Source organism: Penaeus monodon, chromosome 2, assembly GCF_015228065.2.
Source record: "Penaeus monodon isolate SGIC_2016 chromosome 2, NSTDA_Pmon_1, whole genome shotgun sequence".
Lineage (NCBI taxonomy): Eukaryota > Metazoa > Arthropoda > Malacostraca > Decapoda > Penaeidae > Penaeus > Penaeus monodon.
The window spans coordinates 36,211,232-36,232,647 of NC_051387.1; the positions used below are offsets into that span (position 1 = coordinate 36,211,232).

The 21,416-nt window shown below is 31.2% G+C and overlaps 3 non-coding genes across 3 annotated transcripts; all 3 read left to right on the forward strand.

Moving 5' to 3' along the window:
- Window positions 1-1,417: 1,417 nt before the first annotated feature.
- Window positions 1,418-1,491, forward strand: Trnan-guu. The gene has a single exon. It is a non-coding gene; the product is annotated as a tRNA-Asn (tRNA).
- Window positions 1,492-3,429: 1,938 nt separating this feature from the next.
- On the forward strand, window positions 3,430-3,503 carry Trnan-guu. The gene has a single exon. It is a non-coding gene; the product is annotated as a tRNA-Asn (tRNA).
- Window positions 3,504-4,026: 523 nt separating this feature from the next.
- On the forward strand, window positions 4,027-4,100 carry Trnan-guu. The gene has a single exon. It is a non-coding gene; the product is annotated as a tRNA-Asn (tRNA).
- The last annotated feature ends 17,316 nt before the right edge of the window (window positions 4,101-21,416 follow it).

The window sequence follows — 21,416 nt, forward strand, 5'->3', positions numbered from 1 at the left end:
TGATAAAATTGTAATTTCTCAGTTGAGATGATATACAAAGAAAATTAGATAATAGTGAAGTAAAATTAGGCAACAATGATTATTTTATTATTTTATTCAGGCGTTTTGACTAGTTTCTATAATGGAATCAGTAATGAAAAGTGATGTATATAATTTTTCAAACTTAATACTCTTAAGAGAGAGAGAGAGAGAGAGAGAGAGAGAGAGAGAGAGAGAGAGAGAGAGAGAGAGAGAGAGAGAGAGAGAGAGAATGATAATAATAATTACAATGATAATTATTATTATTATTATTATTATTATTATTATTACTGTTATCATTATCATTTTTACTATTATTATTTTATTATTATTACTCATTATTATTATCATTATCATTACCATTATCATTATAGGAGAGAGAGAGAGAGAGAGAGAGAGAGAGAGAGAGAGAGAGAGAGAGAAAGAGATGATAGATAGATAGATAGATAGATAGATAGATAGATAGAGAGAGAGAGAGGGAGAAAGAGAGAGAGAGAGAGAGAGAGAGAGAGAGAGAGAGAGAGAGAGAGAGAGAGAGAGAGAGAGAGAGAGAGAGAGAGAGAGAGAGAGAGAAAGAGAGAGAGACAGAGAGAGAGATGGATAGACAGAGAGAGATAGATAGATAGAGAGTGAGGATGAATAAATGTACACTGACGTAATACTGAGCAAACTAAGCGAATACTCATGTTTTGTTTACTGAAATATGTCTGGCTTTCATTCGTTAGATAAAATGGGGTAAAATTAGAACCGTAACCGTGAGGTGGATTCTCATTCTTATAAAAGTTTTTTTTTAAATCCAGAAGAGCCAAAGCTGTAAAGATGGAGCAAACAAACCAAGGATATCATATCTTTATTATCGTTCGAAATTCCACCTACTAAAGAGGGGAATTACCGATTCACCTCAACAACCTTTGTGGGTTGTCCGTAGAAAAAGTTGATGGGATGAAGACTGTAAAGAAAGTGAGGTAAGATAGCGAAGAAAAGGAGGAAAAGATGGTGAAGAAAATGAAGGACGATAGTGAAGCAAATGAGGAAAAACAGTGAATCCAGTGAGGAAAGATAGTGGAGCGAATGGAGAAAGATTGTGAAGCAAAGGAGGAAAGATAACCAAGGAAATGCGGGAAGATAGTGAAGGAAAGGAGGAAAGATAGTGAAGCATACTAAGAAAGATAGTAAAACATATGAGGAGAGATAGTGAAACAAACGACAAAAGATAGTGTGAAGCATATAAAGGAATATAATGGATATGAGGAAAGATAGTGAAGCACATGAGAATAGGTAGTGAAGAAACTGAGAAAAGAAACTGAAGCATATGTGGGGAAATAGTACTCTGGCCAATACTTGGGTTACAATTAAGCATTTTCTTCAACAAAGAAACACAACAATCTATCTTCCATAAGCCTCCGTGGCACAATTGGTTAGCGCGTTCGGCTGTTAACCGAAAGGTTGGTGGTTCGAGCCCACCCGGGGGCGTTAATCTTTACGCAGTTATGAGTATAACTGATAGAGCTATGTTATATTCAAACCACGAGTTCACGTGCCCTTGATGATTTTGTCCGATTGGCAAAATACGCTATATATAGGGATACCGAACGAATGTTAATATGTTATTTTCGTCATTTGTATTGCAGTTGTAACGGTTATTGTCATCTTTATTCTTATTCCTACTATCGTTATAATTATAATCGTTATTATTATTATTATCATTATTATTATTATTACTACTACTATTATTATTATTATTATTATTATTATTATTATTATTATTATTATTATTATTATTATTATTATTATCATTATTATTATTATTATCATTAATGTTAAAATCATTAATTTTACTATTACTATTATTACTATCATTATATTATAATAATGATAACAAAATAATAATAAAAACAACGTCATCATCAACAACAACAATAATGGTTATTATTAATATTATTGTTGTTATTATTACTATTAATATTATTATCCTTATTGCTATCATTATCATTATTACTTATATCATTAATATTATCATTATTTATACTACTTATACATTTATTTGTTCTTATTATCATTATAATTATGGCTTTAGTTATTATCATTATTATTATGGCTTTAGTTATTATCATTAATAACGTAATTACAATTATAAACATTATGGCAACTATTATTACTTATACTAATACTACTACAAATAATATTACTACTACTACTGTTACTTCTCTTAATATATTTTTCATTACTCATTCTTTACTTACATTCGTAACAATTCTAAGTAAGAAGCTGTCAAAGTATCCAAAACGGGATTACGAATTATGAGAGAGATAGATAGATAGAAAGAGAATTATATTATTGTTAATGATGGACCAATAAATAAACAACCCAAGTGAATGTACTGATCTTGTTCTCTGAAGTATGACTGGCTATTCAATGAAGTGAGATTAGATTTAACTGATAATTACTAAACCAGTGGTGTGTTGAATTATCATTATTATCAAAGTTTTTTAAGTCCAGGAGAGTGTAAATCGTAAAGAGGGAATTAACAAAGAAATAGAATTGCCGGTTAAATAATACGAATTTGGCTTCAAATAATGACAAATCACACTTCTACCAAAACTGTACAGATGAAAGCCCTTAGGAGTTTATTTTTCATAATTGTCATTTTATAGTTTATGAATAATCAGTGTGAATTGCAAATGCCGCGCGCCATTAGGTGGTACAGGCGTGCAATGTCTCTTTGGTATTAGCAATACTATGAAAAAAGGTGACGATAATGGTATGAATATAACAATAGTAATATTTATGACGCCGATTATTATTATTGTCATTGTTGTTACTCTCATCATTATTATTACTAGTAATTGTAGTAGTAGTAATAGTAGTAGAATCATGATCATCATGAGCATCATTTTTATTATTATTATATTCATCATCATATCATAATCATTATTATCATTACTATTATTATAATCATAAGCGTTATTGTGATTATTATTGTTATTATTATTACTATCATCATCATTAACATTAGCGTTATCTCTTTAATTCTCATTATCATCCTGATCATCATCATCATCATCATCACCGTGATAAAATAATTATAATAATAATAGTAATAATAATTATATTGTCACTAGTAAAAACAATAACTATCATAATCACTATCATTATTGGAATTATGCATTCAAAGTGAATTTCGAAACGAATGCTATAAAAAGCAGACAAAGAAAACCAAAGTCAGATAGTCTGGTTTTCGCCGCTAATGACCTTAGCTGTTGACTTAGCTGCAAATCATTTTAAATAATCGATTTACAAATCCCTGTTTTCACATTAGCCAAAACTTGATTTGAAATTAGGCAATTTCCTAAAAAGAAATAAATATATAAAAAATAAATGAAAAATAATAATGCAAACAACGTTTCTTAAGCCTCCGTGGCACAATCGGTTAGCGCGTTCGGCTGTTAACCGAAAGGTTGGTGGTTCGAGCCCACCCGGGGGCGTCACTTTTAAACAGCTCTCTGTATATTTGTAACCAACCAATGATCAATATCATTTTAAAGAGACCCATTTGAATTGAAGAACTATAAAGTGTAAAGTTTTAACACTACGTTCGCCACATACTCCAACGTCTTTTTTATGTCAATAGATTCTCGAACACCACACTAGCTCGTCAGCTTTTTGCATACCAAGAACACAAAAATAGTAGAAATTGAATAATCAAGTAAACAAATAGGAAATTACCCTCGTGACCCCATTCAATCAGGAAATGAGTTACAAACGTTGGTTAACTACTAGCAGGGAAAAGAAAGGAATAGTACTCGTAATAACCAGCCTCAAATATCAACTCTTTATTGCATGTATCCAAAAATAATATATATATATATATATATATATATATATATATATAATAATATATATATATATTTTTAATTTTTCCGATGTATATTCTTAGATATATATTTATATATTAATAAATTAATAAATAAAACAAATAAAATTGATATTGCAAACCACGTTTCTTAAGCCTCCGTGGCACAATCGGTTAGCGCGTTCGGCTGTTAACCGAAAGGCTGGTGGTTCGAGCCCACCCGGGGGCGTTACTTTTTAACAACTGTGTGTATATATATATATATATATATATATATATATATATATATATATATATATATATATATATATATATATATATATTCTACTGAAACCAAATACTAGCCAAAAAGGGACCTATCTGAAAAGAGCAATCATAACTATGTAAAGGAGTTCGCCACAGAATACACTACACGGTTTCATCAGTTTCTTGCATGAAGAAAGTAAAAAGTAGACGAACAACCAGGAAATTACCCTCAAGAATCCATTCAATCAGGAAATACTGGCAGGGAAAAGAAAGGAACAATACTCGTAATAACTAATGTCAAATATGAACGTTTCAAAAAATATTGTTTTTTCTTTCATTTTTTCTTTTCTTTATGATATTTCAATGTAAAAATCCAGTTCTCTCTGTTGTCCAGTTAAACCGTATTTTTCTCGGCTGAAAAAAGGATAATGAAAAAAAAAGACATCACTGCTCTTATTGGTATTATATTCTTTCTCCTTAATGTTATCATTATTATTATTTTATCATTATCATTTTTATTATTATTATTTTCATTGTTATTTTATATTTATTATTATTATTACTATTGTTTTATTATCTTTATCCTAATTATTGATATCATCATTATTATCAGTAGTAGTAGAGTCATTATTATTATTATTATTATTATTATTATTATCATTATTAATTTTATCATTATCATTATTACTATTCATTTTATTATTAATATCATTGCTGTTAGTTTTATTATCATTATATTTTTGTATTATCTCTATTATTATTATTGATGTTATTATTAGTAATATTAGTAATATACTACTACTATATATTATTATTATTATTATTATTATTATTATTATTATTATCATTACATTATCATTATCATTACTATTACTATTATTATTATTATTGTCGTTGTTGTTGTTATCATTATTGTTATTTTTATTATCAATATCTTTATTCATATAATTTTTTATATTATTCCTACAGTTCTTGTCTTATCACTCTCATCACTGCTATAGTATTTATTATTCATACTATTATTATTATTATGATTATTACAATTATTTTTTCCATTACTGCTACTGCTACTTCTTCTATTACTATTTTTACTTTTACTATTACTACTACTACTATCTCTCTTATTTATTCTTCATTACATACTTTACTAACATTCGTATCCCAAATCAAGCTGTCAAAGTGTCCAAAACGGAATTACGTCTTATAAGAGAGAGAGAGAGAGAGAGAGAGAGAGAGAGAGAGAGAGAGAGAGAGAGAGAGAGAGAGAGAGAGAGAGAGAGAGAGATATTATTGTTAATGAGTATTAATGACAGCCCAAGTGAAGTATAATCTTATTCTCTGAAGTAGGTTGGCTATGATGAAATGAGATTAGATATCTGATATCTACTAAACTGTGATGCAATGTTATCATTATATCAAAGTTTAGTCTGGAACAGTATATGTCGTAAAATAGAAAAATATATTTCATATTTTATAGTTCTCGCACTACAGTAGGGTACTTATAAAAGGAAACGCTTAATTAAAATGGAAAAAAAACATTAATTATCTTCTGGAACCTTGTGCATTGTACGAAAAAAGGGTGATGGAATGAAACTAGAAGAGAAAGTGAGTAAAGATAGTGAAGAATGAATAAGAGATGGTGAAGAAAATGAGGATAGTGAAGAAAATGAACGACAGTGAAGATGAGGAAAGATAATAAAGCAAATAAAAAAAGATGGTGAAAAAGACAGTAAAGAAAGGGGTAAATGACAGTAAAGAAAGGTCTTTAAATCTCAATTTATTTACACTTCCACTTTGTGCCTCATTTCACAACAGTAAGCCAATATTTGTCTAATTTCCTTTTCTGACCAACATTACAACATAAGTATTTACTACTGCTTGGTAGAGTAACATACCAAAGAATGTGAAAGATTGGTGGTTCGAGGCCACCCGGGGACGTTACTTTTAAGCAGCTTAAACAATTTTGTTGGCAATATTTTTCTCCTTAATATTTTTATTATTAATATTTGTATCATAATCATCTGTATTTTTTATTTCTATCATTATTACTGTTATTATTACTAGGATCATTATTATAAAATAATAATTATTTTTATAATATTTTTTGTCAGTATTGTTAAAATTATTGTTAATTTTATTATTTTATTATTATTATTATTATTTTTTATTATTATTACTAAATTGATATCATTATTATCATTAGTACTATAATGAAATAGAAAAAAATTATTATCATTATTACCTTTATCATCAGTATCATCATTGTCATATTGCATTATATTGTCATCATTATTACTATTATTATCATTACTGTTATTATTATAATTATTATATTTATTATTACTGCAATCATTATTATTGTTATAATAATAATAATAATAATAATAATAATAATAATAATAATAATAATTATTATTATCATTATTATTATTTTCATTATCATTATAGTAATTTTTAATATTATTATTTTTATTATTATATATATTATTCCTGCTGTCTTTTATTCTTTTTATCATTATCATCATTGCTATAGTTATTATCATTATTATTATTATTATTATTATTAATATTGTCATTATTGTGATTATGATTATAATCATTCTTGTTTTCGTTACTACTATTACTTCTCTTATTTTTTCTTTCATGACTTCTTTACTTGCAATCGTAGCAAAGTATCAAAGTATCTAAAACGCTATTGCGACTTATGAAAGATAGATAGATAGATAGATATAGAGAGAATTATAAATATTATTGTTAATGAGCAACCTAAGGGAATGTACTAATCTTGTCCTCTGAAATATGACTGGCTATTAGATTTAACTGGTAACTTCTAAAACTGTGATGTGTTGAATTATCATTATTATATTTTTTTAAAAGTCGAGTAGAGTGTAAATCGTAAATATGGAATGAACAAACTGAGAGAATCATATTACTTTATTTTATTAAGTTCCTAAAAAAAAGGAAATTTAAAAACCCCACAATTTCCTCCCTTTAAATTTGAGATGAAAAATAGGAGATAGTAAAGGAAACGGGGATGATAATGAAGAAAAGGGAAAAAGTAATGAAATAGTGAGTGAAAAAAACGGAAACAACTGAAGTGACGGGGGAAAGATAGTGAAGCAAGAAAAGGGAAGTGAAAAGACGAAAAGAACTTTTTGTATTTTGTAGTAAAAATTTTTTTACTTCCTCTTTTACACTTCCCTTTGCCCCACAAAAAGCCAGAATTTTGTCTAATTACAACGCATTCAACAAAGGATTTACTACTGCATGGTAGAAAAAACTAATTTGTTCTAATTACCAAACATATTTGAGTCCCCAAAGAATATAGATCTGTCGAAAAAATTAAATTACATTTCCCTTAAAAATTAAAAAATCAATTTCCCCACCAAAATTGTACGATGAAAGCCCCTAGGATTTTATTATCTATTTTGCCCATTTTTAGTTTATGAATAATCAATGTATTAAACTTTTTTAAACTTGCAATCCACGACCCATTGGGTGGTAGGGCCCCGGGGAAAAAAATCCCAAAAATATTTTCTTTGGTATTAGAATACAAAAAAAAAAGGTGATAATATAAAAAAAATGTAAAATCTAGTGATGTTAGTACGATTTTTTTATCATTATTGTTACTCCCATCATCATTATAGAAATTGTTAGGGGTAAAACATGCCATCCCCACCATCACATTTCATTATATTCATCATAACCATTATTTTTACTATCATTATGATTATCATAATCATAAGCATTATTATTATTATTATTATTATTATTATTATTATTATTATGTTTATCATCACTATCATTATCTTTTTTTTAAAGTATTTCATTTTATCTTTATCATATCCCATTAACTTATCATTAGTACTAAATTATTATTATCACCTTTCCTCTCCTCACCTCATAATAAATTATAATAGAAACAATGATAAAAATAATAGTGATAATAATCATAGTTATCATTATGTATTTAAAATTATTTTAATGGAAAAAAGGGAAATTTAAACACAATCGTATAAAACAAATAAAAACAAATACTGCAAATTACGTTTCTTAAGGCCTTTTTCTAGCCTCCCGAAACCCTAACACTTTGATACTTTGTTTCAAGTATCACGGTCGCTTCAAAAACGAACGTCGAAGTTTGTACTGACATACAAAGTTTTGAGAAAAGGAAAAGTTTTTTTTTTTCTCTTTCCTTTTTCATTTCACATAAAAACGTTGATAGAAAACCATTAAAGTACTTCATATGATGGTTTTATCTTTAATTTACAAGAAAAACATTGTGGAAGCTTCAACTAAAATGGAAAAAGTATTTGACTACTCGGCAACAGTACGCAGCATTTTCTTTGATATTTCTAAGCTTATAAGGTTATATCATAGACGTGCAGAGTGATTTTGAAGACATTCATACCACCAAAGCCAATACCGCCTTATATGAATCGGACATGTTGGAAATTCTTACCATGTCGTTCCAGTGACCGTCATGATTGACTTTTACCCATAGGGAATGAACATGTATTTGATGTACTACTAAAAAGGCATAGAAACATTTTTTATACCTTTGCAATAAGAAGAAAGTAAAAAAGAAAAAAAAAAAGAAAAAAAATATGTCAACAGGTTTCAATGCGTAAAGGACAAAGTGTTGGGGGTTTCATAAACGATACCAAATTTAAACCCTCCGTGGCAAAAATGGTCACCTTAAACTGTTAACCAAAAGGTTTGGTGTTCGAGCCCACCCGGGGGCGTTACTTTTAAACATGTCAGGTTCAAACCAAATGTTCAAACACCGGCAGAAAAAAAAGAAGAAGAAGAAGAAGAAGAAAAAAACTATCTGAATTGAACATCATAAATGTAAATGCATTCACACAGCTTTGCCACAAAGTGCAATATTTTCTTTTTCTTCTTCATAGATTCCCGAATAAGAATAGAAACAGTAAAAATTTAATAACCGACCAAACAAGCAAGAACTTTCTCTCGTGACTTCATTCATTCAGGAAATGAGTTGGTAAACTTCTGGCAGGGGAAAAGGAAAATATCTAAACCCACCCAGATACGAACTCTTGACTTGGGGGTTTCCAAAAAATATTTTTTTTTTTTCTGTATTTTTTTTTTTCTTTACGCTATTTTAATGTCTAAACCCATTACCCCTCTTTCTGTTGCATATTTAACTGAAAATTTTTTTCTCGATTAAAAACGTATAATTTTAAAATAAAAATGATGTTTATTACTGACTTTACTGCTTTTTTTGGGGTATGTATTCTTTCTCTTAATGCTATTATCAATCATCATAAGATGATGATAATATAATGATGTGATATGAACATCATCATCATCATCATCATCATCATCATCCCACCATCACGTTATTATTGCTATCATTTTATCTTCCCTTTTATTTTTTATTAATTTTTTGATTCATTTATCTCATCATCTCACATCCATCATCATCATCTCACATCATCATCTCATCTCATCATCATCATCTCATCATCATCACCTCACTTGCATAAAAATTTCATTACATTATTGTTATCATCATATTCATTATTTTTATTATTGTCATTACCTTATTGTTTTTCAAAATGATTAGCCATATTAATTTCATCCCCCTTTTTTGTATTTTTCCTTGAGTTTTTCATTTTCTTTTTATCAATATTGTTAAGTTAGATGGTCCTTTTTTGCAGCCGGGTTTTAAAACATTTTGGTTTTTAAATACAGCTATAAAACGCAGCTGTCAAAAAGTAACGCCCCCCCGGGGGGGCTCGACCCACCAACCTTTCGGTTAACGCCGAACGCCTAACCGATTGTCCCACGGAGGTTTAAAAAAACGGTATCTGCCGTATTTATTTTTTATTTTCATTTTTCTTTTTTCTTTATTTTTTAAGAAATTGCCTAATTTCAAGAAAAGTGTTGGGCCATTTTTAAAAAACCGGGTTGATAAATTGATTTATAAAATTTTTTATAATGAAGCCAGAAGTAATAAAAAATAAAATAGAAGAGAAATGATGTATAGTAGTTATTATTATTAGTAGTAGCATATAAAAACAATAATTTAAAAGTCCTAAAAACAATAATTATATAATAATATAGCAATTGTGAAATGACAATTTTTTTAAATGCTGGAATTAAAATATGATAAAAATGATATGATAAAATTTTCATAAAAAAACTATGATGATGATGACAACAGCAACAACAACAAACAACAATGAATAACATGAAAATAAATATATAAAAACAAAAATCATAAACAAAATTGTTTGTTCCTTAGTTTTTACTTCTTTGGTTCTTGTTATTTTAAAAAAAAAAAAAAAAAAAAAAAGACGAGAGTGGTTTTTTCCGAACCCATATTGTGGCGAACGCAGTATAAAGCCTTTACCATTTATAATTGTTCAGTTCAGTAGGTCTTTTTTCTACCGGATTTTGAACATTTATCGGGTCAACATTTATACAAAGACTTTTTAATTTAAAAGCCGCCCCCGGGTGGCTCGACCCCCAAACCTTTCCGGTTAAACAGCCAAACGCGCAAAACGTTATCCCACGGGGCTTATAAACAAAATTTGTAGTTTTATCATTTATATTTTTGTATATTTTTTTTTAAGAAATCACCAATTTTTACCCAGGCGTTGGTCCTGCGAAAAACCCGGGACGTTTTCTGTGGGCCCCATAAAAGAAATCCGTATTAAAATTTTTCCCAGATCTCAATGCACTACGCTTTGGGGCACTTTTCAATTAATTATTAATTCCCCTCCAGACCACCTACATTGACTAAAGACGGGTCGGGAGGTGAATTAAAAATTAATCTTGAACCCTCCAATGCCATACGCATTGAAAATCTGACTTAAACTTTAATACTGGATAGCTTTTATGGCGTTTAAAGACGCCCCTAGTGACTTTGGGCTTCCCTCATGTGATCTAATATCAGTCTTTTTTTTGTCTGTTTTTATACAGATTAACTTTGAATAACCATAGATCTCTTTTGAGTCAAAATTTTTTAATATAATATAACAAAAATTATGTTTCACTGCCCTTTTTTTGTATAATATAGTATCTTATTACGTAATATTTTTGAAACGTTTTCCAGGGTTTGAAACCACCTAATGGGCGGGGTTTTTCAAGTCACCATGCTATTACATTTGATTCACAACTATAAAATGACAAAAATTAAATAAAAAACCCCCTAAGGGATTTCAATTTTGGGGGAATGTTTTTTTTAAATTTTTTGAAGCCAAATGCTATTATTTTTCAAAAAACCTATAATTTCTTTGGAGACCTTCTCAAAACTTTTGATAATTTAGAACAAATTTGGTTGTTATTTTTCCATGCATTTTTGAATTTTAAACGTATGGGGGAAATTAGACAAAATATTGGCTTACGTGGTAAAATGGGGAAAAAAGTGGGGTGTACAATGAATGAGGTTTAAAGTTTTTTACTTTTTTTGCTCCACATCTTTCTTCATTTCTTCACTATCTTTCCTCTCTGCTTCACTGCCCCGTTCCTCATTTTCTCCACAAAGGAAAAAATCAGTGGCTTTTCCTTTTTAGGAAGTGGAATTGGCCCTTGAAATTTTAAAAGTATTATAATTATGCATTTCCTATTATTATCACCCCTAATACGATTCTCTAATTTTGTTTATTCCTTTTTTTTACGACTCCTTTTTTCTTTACTTTAAAACCTTTTCATAAAATGATCATTAAACACATCATTTTATCGATTATCAGTTAAATCAAATCCAAATTTTCATTCAATACCAGCCTAGTTCAAAACAGATATAATTCACTTTGGCTGTTCTGGTCCCTTTCTTTACATTAATCTTAAAATTTCTTAATTTTTTTCTCTCTCCTCTCTCATAATTTAAAATTCCCGGGTTTTAGGATATTTTTGGCACTGATACTTGAATTTTGCAAATGAAATAACTAAAAATAATAAGAAAAAATATTATTTTAGTGAAAAAGCAGTAGCAGTAATGAAATTGTAATGATTATAACAAAATTAATACAAAATATAAGGATAATAAAACTATATCATGATGAATTGAAAAGAAGAAAAAAAAAAAAAAAACCAAAACTTTACAAAAAATATTTTAAAAAAGGATATGGCTAAAAATTTTGATAAACGTAATGCTAATGAAAAAAAAATAATAATAAAAGTAGAAAATAAATATCGATAAAAATAAGGGATAATGTAATATTATAAAAGAATTAAAAAGAAACTGAAAAATAAAAATAAAAACAATAACGGAAATGAAAAATTATAGAAAATAATAACGTTAGATGTGCGATGAGACGACGATGGATGACATGACGATGACGAGACGATGACGATGACCAATACGATGACGATGACGATGAGAGACGATGACGAGACATATGAGGGTGTGTGATGATACTTAAAGGAAAAAATTTTACATCCCCAAAAAAAGCTAAGTCAAAAAATAATTTCTTATTAAACCGGGGAAATGAAAACAGTTATTTGATTATCTGCCGTCAACACCAAAGGCATTAGCATAAAACCGGAATACTAATGGGGGTTTCCCCTAAAGTGATCTAATTTCAGTGTTTTTTTTTCAGCTTTATAAAACATTTGTGTCGTAATTCACCTTGAATAACCAAAAAAAATCATGTTGAATTCAAAAGGATCTGCTGCTGCTGATGATGGGAGGAAAATGTAATAATAAAAAGGGGAAATTTATTGTTATTTTTATTGTTATTGTTATTGTTATTTTTTATTAATATTATTATTATTGTTATTTTAAAAGATAATAATGTTTAAAATATATTATAAAATTAATTTTACTGTTATTTATAATAATTCATTTTATGCGATGAGGAAGATATGACAAATAGGAGGAAATGAAATTTTATATATGATAAGAAATGTGATAATTAATATCACTTTTATCATTATCTTCATTTGCTTCACTGCGTTCCTTTTTTCTTCCATATTTTTCCCGTTTTTTTTTCTTTTTTTTTCCGTTTTCCTCACTCTTCATTTTCCTTTCGCTATTTTTCCCTCACTTTCCCATCTACCTTTTCTTATATCACCTTTTTCTTTCGTCCCGCACAAGGTTAGAGAGCTTTTCACGAACTTATTAATAAAAATAATATGATTCTTAAAAACTTATATTAAATACTTACATTTTTTATAGTTTCATTTAAAATCTGATCTCACTTCAATACCCCACCATACTTCAGAGAAAAAGATTATTACCCCAAAATGGATATTCATTGACAAAAAATTTTTATTAAAAATATTTAAAAATTTCCTCTACTTTTTCTTAAAAGTTGAATTCCGTTTCTGAATACTTTGACAGCAGATACTTAGAATTATTAGAATGTAATAAAAATATGAAAAAAAAAAATAGAAGAAAATAATAGTAGTAGTATATATAGTGGTAGTGTAGCAAAATGAAAAAAAGATCAAATCAAAATCATAATAACAACTAAGCAAAGATAACGATAAAGGGAAAAAAAACTGTATGAAAATATAAATAATAATAATAAATGATAAAAAAAATAATCTGATAATAAAAGTAAAAAATAATGAAAATAATAATAATGAAAAGTTATAACACGTCTAAAAATAATAAATAATGATAATAAAAAATGATAATGATGAAGTAATAAGGGTAACAATAAATTTGATGATGATTGTGGAAATAGTAAAAATGATAATGTAAGATTTTATAATAATAGTTAAATCATCCACTATTATCGACATAGTAATAATATAAAAAGAAAATATTATGAAAAATAAATGACAATAAAAAAACTAAGGATAATGTATAAAATTAAATGTGATAATAATTAGAAATGATACAAAAACGATAACATAATAAAAAAGATGCATAAAAATAATCGTGGGTTTTCATGCCAAGGTGATGTGAAGCGAGGGTGGAGTAGCCTAGATATGTTAAAGTGCTTGCGCTGCCACCACTGGCTAGCCTAGTGCGAAAAAGGGAGCAGCTTTGCAAAATCCCCCCTTCAATCAAGCCCCCCGGGCATCGGACTTCTGCAGGCCCTCCTCGTGGCCCCCCCATAGTAACTGGGCACCGTGCGGTCCCACTAAACTGTGGGGGGATCTGGGAGGCTCCAGAGGTACAGAGATAGGGCCCCCGCATGCAAACACGCCCTGGCTCCATCAAACTCCTGCCCCCTAGCCACCGGGGCCGCATCCACCTTTGCTTCCAACCACGAAACCTCATGGCAGTCTCCAGGCGGGCCCCCCCCTCGCCCTCTCTTTTTCCTCGCGACCGTCCTCGTCGAGCTGCCAAGCCATGACCTCAGGGGTCTTTCCCACGGGCTCCCCCCAACCGGGGTTTATCTCGAAAAGGACACCTGGGGGCAGGGTCTTTCACGGGGAAAAACAGCTAGGGGGCCCAAATAGCCTGATTTGGCGATCCCGGATTTTTCAAGGTGCCCACCACTGTAACCGTCAGGTGAAGAGACTTTTTTAAAAAAGGGGATCAAAACGGACTCCAAGGCACTAGACGTCCGGTTTCGCTTCCATAAGAAAAAATTGGCATAAAAGGGCCCTTGAAGACACGTAGCTTGGCCCCTTCTCATGGTACCAACATCTCCAAATGCTTTTGTTGATCGAGTTCATGGTTCCTGTTGTCAACCAATCTGTCTAATGACTTCTTGGTCTGACACTCGGGAATATGGACTTGCCCCCAGGTTTAAAACTGATGTAACTTAAACGCCCTTGTTTAACATGGATTGGCTAGAAGCTCTGCCCATTATCCAGCCCATACGGGGTTTGAAAACTTTGGTGCAAGGAAAAAAGCCTTCCTTCCCCCCCTGAATTGGAAAAGTTTGGAAAAACCCCCACCCCCTTTACAGACTTTAGTACCGGTTAAACGGCTTGCTATTAGGCCAAAATCTCTTTGGAATTTCCCCGATCTCGGGATCCCCCATAGGTTTCACGATGCATCGAGTAAAACCCTTCTTGGGCGATGTAATTGCAAGAAACCCACACCAACTCACGACGGCCCTTACAAAATTACCGAAGCTTATTTTCGGTTTTTTTGGGGGCTTGCAAATAATGGAAATCCCCCTCCAAAACCCTCTTTAGGGTGGGTGGTTTTTTTGCTAAATGGGTGGGTCCGGCACAGGATTCTGACATTAATGCATCCAAGCTAACTGGGGGATCAACTCTCAAAATACGCAGCCTAACGTTCATGAACCCCAACAGATCGAATGACTGTCCATCCACTGATCACTCATTTCAGTTTTCCCGGGGGCTTGGTGGGGCGGGCGGGGTCGTAAGGTTATGTACGGGGAAAACCCAATGAAGCCCCCTGAGGGGGGAAACTTCAGGCTTAGACCCCAAAGGAAAATGAGGGGACCCCGTTCGTTCCTCAAAAAGGGAGTGGGGGGAACCAAGCTGAAGGCTCAACCCACACGCCTCACAGGCCAATTATCCCAAGAATGCACCCTACCGGGAGCGTGACTATATGAAATAATACATTTTTAAAAAATAAAAAATCCAAAAATAAAAAAAAACCCGTGCAGAAGGCACCAAAGTACAAAATTAAATCGTTAAAAGCAGTGCCAGAAGGCTTAAAAAATTACAGAAATCCCCCCGGAAGGGCTTAAAAAGGTAAAAAACTGCCAGAAGGGTTAAAACAAAAAAAAAAAAAACAAACATCTAAGTTAAAATAAAAAAAGCTAGAATGAGGAAAAATAAAAGATCGTAAAAGTAGACAGAAAAGTCGTAAAAACCAAAGTAAAAGCTTAAGTAAAAGACGAAAAAAAGGGGTAAAGCAATATAAAAAAACGAGAAAAAAGTAAAAAGAAAAAGTAAGTAAACTCAAAATAAGTAAAAAGTAAAAGCAAAGCCCCACATTTTTCACAGTAAAAGGTTATGTAAATAATAAAACACGTCCAGCATAGATACCCCTAGGCAATTAAAAGGGGGCTAAAAACCATGTTTCGGCATCCCGTGAAAATCCAGGTAAAGGAAAATAAAAAGGGTAGCCACAACACAGTCACGTATCCACTTCATTTTTGAACAAAAAACAGGGGTTACTTAACTTCCGCGGACGGAAGCGTACAAAAAAAAAAATAATAATAAAAAGGAAATATTATAATAGAAAAATAAAAAAGTAAAAAACAAAATAAAATCATTAAAAAACAGAAAAAATCAAAAAAAAAATTACAATTTAAAAAAAAATTATAAAACAGCCCCTGCTGCGATTCCAAAAAAAATAAAAAATAATTTTTACTTTCTCTTTTTGTAAATGAGAGATTAAAAGGTAAAAGTAAAAAGACCTTTGAAAAATAAAAAATTTTTAAAAGATAAAAACTATAAAAAAGAGAGATATTCGCACCAGTGGATTCCCCGTTATCCCGCATCATTGAACATCGTAAAAAAATATGGATAACGGAAGGATCAAAAAAAGTTTTTTTTTTTAAAAAAAAAAAATTTTACAAAAAAAAAATAAAAAAAAACTAAAATCATGTAAATGCCAATTTAAACCCGTAAAATATAAAAATAGGGCAGAGGGAAGGGGTTTTGTGCCGAGGGGGAACGGAAATGCGGGTTAGGAAAGGGGGGAGGGGCGGGAAAGGGGGTAAGGGGTGGGCAAACGGGAAAAAAGGAATGGGGGAAATGGGGGGGGGGGGGGGGAAAGGGGTGGGGGGGGGGGGGAACAGGTGGGCAGGGATAGGTTAGGCGGGGATAGTATAGGGATAGACAAAAGGAAACCAAGCGAGGAAACAGTAGAAGGGGGAGAAACCAGGGGGAAGTAAGAAAAGGGGAAAAAGCGAGGGAAGGATAGAGGGTGCAATGGGGTACAAAGGGAAGAAGGATTGGGGGAAAGGAAAAAGGGGGGGATGGGTTTTTTGGTCGGGGGGGGGGGAAAATAGGTTTTTTGGTGGGGGGGGGGGGGAGGTTGAAACCTCACAGGTCTTTTCGAAAATGGCCTTCAACCTCCTCAGTAAACCCCTGAAAAACTTTTCCCTTGTCCCTTCTCAGCAATGTCCACCCCTACGCACCAAGAGCAACGAAAAACTTGATTGCCATTCACAACCATGCAACATGCTTCAGTGGCCTTCAATTCCCTCCAGGGAGATGGAATTCTGCCTTGCCCCCGGGCGTGTCCCAAGGGATTCCGGGGTTTTTTTGATTGTTTCACGTTTTGAAGAACTCCCAAAAGAAACTGGGTCCACCAGTTTCTAAAGTTCTGTAAATAAAATCGAGATTTCCCATGATAACCCAGGGGCCACTCCTCCCTCGTCTGTCCAAGTGAAACCCCTTACAGTGGCCCTGGAGGGCGGGTTTTAAAAGGGGATTTGTAGGGTACCACAACCACCTATGGTCATGCCACAGAACTTGGCACTCCGGGTAAACTCTATAGTTCTGGAGGATCCCCCATCGCTTGCTAACAAAATGTGGTCGTCTCCTTGCCAGTACTGTATCGCTAACCCCGTGTCCAGAAATGCATTTTTGGAGCGCTGGTACCGGGACCAAAGATCCTCATTCTCTGGGCCTAGAAAAGCCCCGGAGAAGGAGGCTTTTTTCTCGCTGCTGGTAGCTCCCGAGCCGGGGGGGCTCAACTCTCATAGCCACCCCTCGCTCAAGCTAATACCCATTGAAATCACTTACAACAATCAAATTCTCGCAGAGGCAATTGTCTGCCACAGATGAGAGTTTGGCATGAATTTTTTTTTTCAATAAGAGACATGAAGAAAAAAAGCATGCTTCTCTCATGCATAAAAATCCTCATTAACCGTTTTACCTCACTACCGAGGGCTAAAGTCGGCTAAGATGGTATGGCTATACCCTAAAGGGTGGACCATCCTGTGACCCGACTAGTATAGGTGTACCCACCCATACGGTCGGGCCGCTGCCAGGTTTCTCACCTCTGAGGGCACCACCGCAACCCCCCATGGCCCATTCCCCCGTGCAAAGGGAAAAACCCTCATCCTCTGCAAGAACCGGGTGTTCCAAGCGCCTGCCGGAACTTCCTGAGGTTAACCTCGGGTCATCATTGAGTGCATGCCCCTCTCCGCTCCCGCTTACTATCTCATCATCATTTTCTGTTATTATCATTGTTTTACATTTTATTATGACTGTTTTGTCCCCGGGGAAATTTTGTTATTTTATTATCATGTCATTTTTATTATATTATTATTATTATTTTTAAATTTTACTAAGTTTTTTTTTTTTTCTTATCGTTATAAATTGCTCTAGTTATTATTATGATTATGAAATTGTTTTCATTATTGCTATACTACCACTACATTACTCCTCTTTTCTTTTTCATAAATTTATTTTCATTCGTATAACTCTAAGTTCATGCTCCCAAAATTTCAAAACGGGTTACCTTTAGAGAAAGAGAGAGAGGTGAAGAGAGGAGAGAGAAGAGAGAGTGAGGAGTGAGAGAGTAAGATGAGAGAGTGAGAGAGTGAAAGGGGAGATTTATAAATTTATTGTTAAAAAAAATTTATTGTCAATGAAAACCCTTTTTGGTGTTTAACTTGTTTTTTGAAATTAGCTGGGTATTTTTAAAAAAACTGAGATCAATTTAATGATATTTACTAAACTGTAATTTTTAATATAATTATCAAATTTTTTTTTTTTTTTTTTAAAAATCATATTATTTTTATTAAAAATTCTTGAAAAACCCCTCTAACCCTTTAAAATTTGAAGAAAATATGGAAGACGTGAAGCAAATAAAATAATGAAAAAAAAATAAAAATGGTAATTTTGTGAGGAGAGGGCTTTAAACCTCAGTCAAGTACACCTTTCACTTTGTCCCCCCTTTTTTCCCCAGTAAGCCAAAATTTTGTCTAAATTCCTTATCTGACCATATTACAACTTGGGGGTTTACTACTGTAGGTAAATAAATTCCAAAATTTGTTCTGATTAACAAGCATAATTTGAGTAAAATTCACAAAAGAAAATATAAAATTGTCGAAAAAAAATATGCTTTTTGCCTTCTAATTTACAAATCAAACCCCCCCACCAAAATTGTACAGATAAATACTTAGGATTTATTTTTCATTACTGTCTTTTATAGTTTATGAAACCCCAAAATAATTAGCATGTGTGACTTCAAGCCACTCGCCATATTTGGGACAAACTGTGGAAAATGCAAAATATGTTTCTTTTGGGTTTAGCAAAATTATGAAAAGGTGATGTTTTTAGCAAAATAACATGATCATTATTATTTCTTTATACATCATCATAATAGTTATTTTACCATTACCTTTATTTTTATAATTATCAACATTATAAACCTTATTTCATTATTATCATTATTATTTTTTTTCAAAGTTCCAAAAATTATTTCAATTTTATGAAGAGAAAATTGTTAATGTGTACAGCCTAAACGAATGCATTGATTTTGTACTCTGAATATTGGGTGGCTACTGGTGAACTGGGTTTAAATGGTAAATACTAAAACTGGATATTTGGATTATCATTATCAAAAATTATTAATCCGAAAAGTGTAAGTAAAAGAATGCCTGATTTGTACTCTGAAATATGGCTGCTATTGGGTGGTAGATTATTTAAACCTGGTAACTACAAAAATGTGATTGTTGAATTATCATGATCAAAGTTATTAGTCCAGGGTGTAAATCAAAAGATGGAAGAACAACTGAATTTTTTTTTCCCCTTTTTTTTAATTCATGTAAACACCTAAAAAGAGGGAAATTTAAAAAATAAATTAGAATGGTAAAAAACACAAGGTTCAATTTCCACCTCTTACGTGGAAAGCCCATTGATTTTCTCTTAACCTTTGTGCGTTGTGGGGAAAAAAAGGGCGAAGGAATGAAGGTAATGAAATTTTGGGAAAAGCGAAAAAAATAAAGATGGCGAAAAAAATGAGGATCGACAAAAAAAGTTAGGAAAAACAGATAAAAAAATGAGGAAAAAAATAAAGGAGAAAATTAAATAAAAAAAAAGTGAAGAAAATGAGGAAAAACAGTAAACAGACAAGGAAATTAGTAAAGCAAATGAAAATGAAGTAAAAAAAGAGGAAAATTAAATTTAAAGGAACGACTTTTAAATTCGCTCTATTTACACTTCCACTTTTTTTCCCTCATTTTACCACAAAACCCAAAATTTTTTTTCTAAAGTCTTCATCTGACCCAAAATTTTCAACCGAAGGAGTACTACTGCTGGTAAATACAAAACCAATTTTTTTTTTTGAATTACCAAAAATAATTTGGTTTAAAGTCCCAAAAATAAAAAATTGTCAGAAAAATATGATTTTGCCTTCAAAAATTTTCAAAATTGTACGATGAAAGCCCCAGGATTTATTAGTCATTTTAAAAAGTCTAATAATCAGTTTTTAATTAGCTTGTGATTTGCAAATGCCCCGTCATAGGGGGGTCGGGCCCTTGGGAAAAGTGCAAAATATACATTTCTTTGTATTAGCAAAATTAGAAAAGGGGACGATAATGATAAAATATTAAAGTTAAAGAAAGTTTTGACCTTATAATTATCATTATCATTAGACTACTCCCTCCTTATCTTTACTAGCAAAACGGTAGTAAAGATAAAATTTCAAGCAATCATTATTCTATTATTTTCATTGATATTAAATAATAAGATTATTCTCAATATTGCTATTATTATTTTTATTATTTTGTTGTTATCATCATCTCATCATTATTATAGTTTTGGGTTTTTTTTTTCTTTAAACATCTTCTTTCATTATCACATTAACATTATTAAAAATTAAATAATTATCATTATCATTCTTATCCTCCCCATCATTTTCCATTTCATAAAAAAATTATTTTTAACAGTAATAATATTTTAAAATTTCAAAAAGTAATAATGATAAAGATAATAAAAAATGAAAATATTTATTTTCATCATTATCATAATTACGTATTCAAAAATTTAATGGTCCCTTTTAAAGTAAATTTCGACACGAATGCTGTAAAAAAAAAAGAAAAAGAAAAACAAAATTTAAACACTTGGGTTTTCGCACTACTAACCTTATCTGTTAACTTAGATCAGATAATTTTTTTAAAAAATCAAATTATTAACCCGGGTTTTTTATTGTTATTACATTATTTTGTTTTCATTACTGCGCACTAATGAAAAAAACTCTATTTGTGTTTTCTCTTCTTATTTTTTTTTTTCTATTGCTTCTTTTCTTACTTTCATAACACTTTTATTAAACAATTTTTTTAAACCCGGTTTTTACCACTGGCCAACACGTGGCTTGAAAAATGGCAATTTCTTAAAAAAAAAATAAATAACAAAAAAAAAAGAAAAAAAAATAAATACTGCGATACCGTTTTTAACCTCCGTGGCCAATCGGTTATCGCGTTTG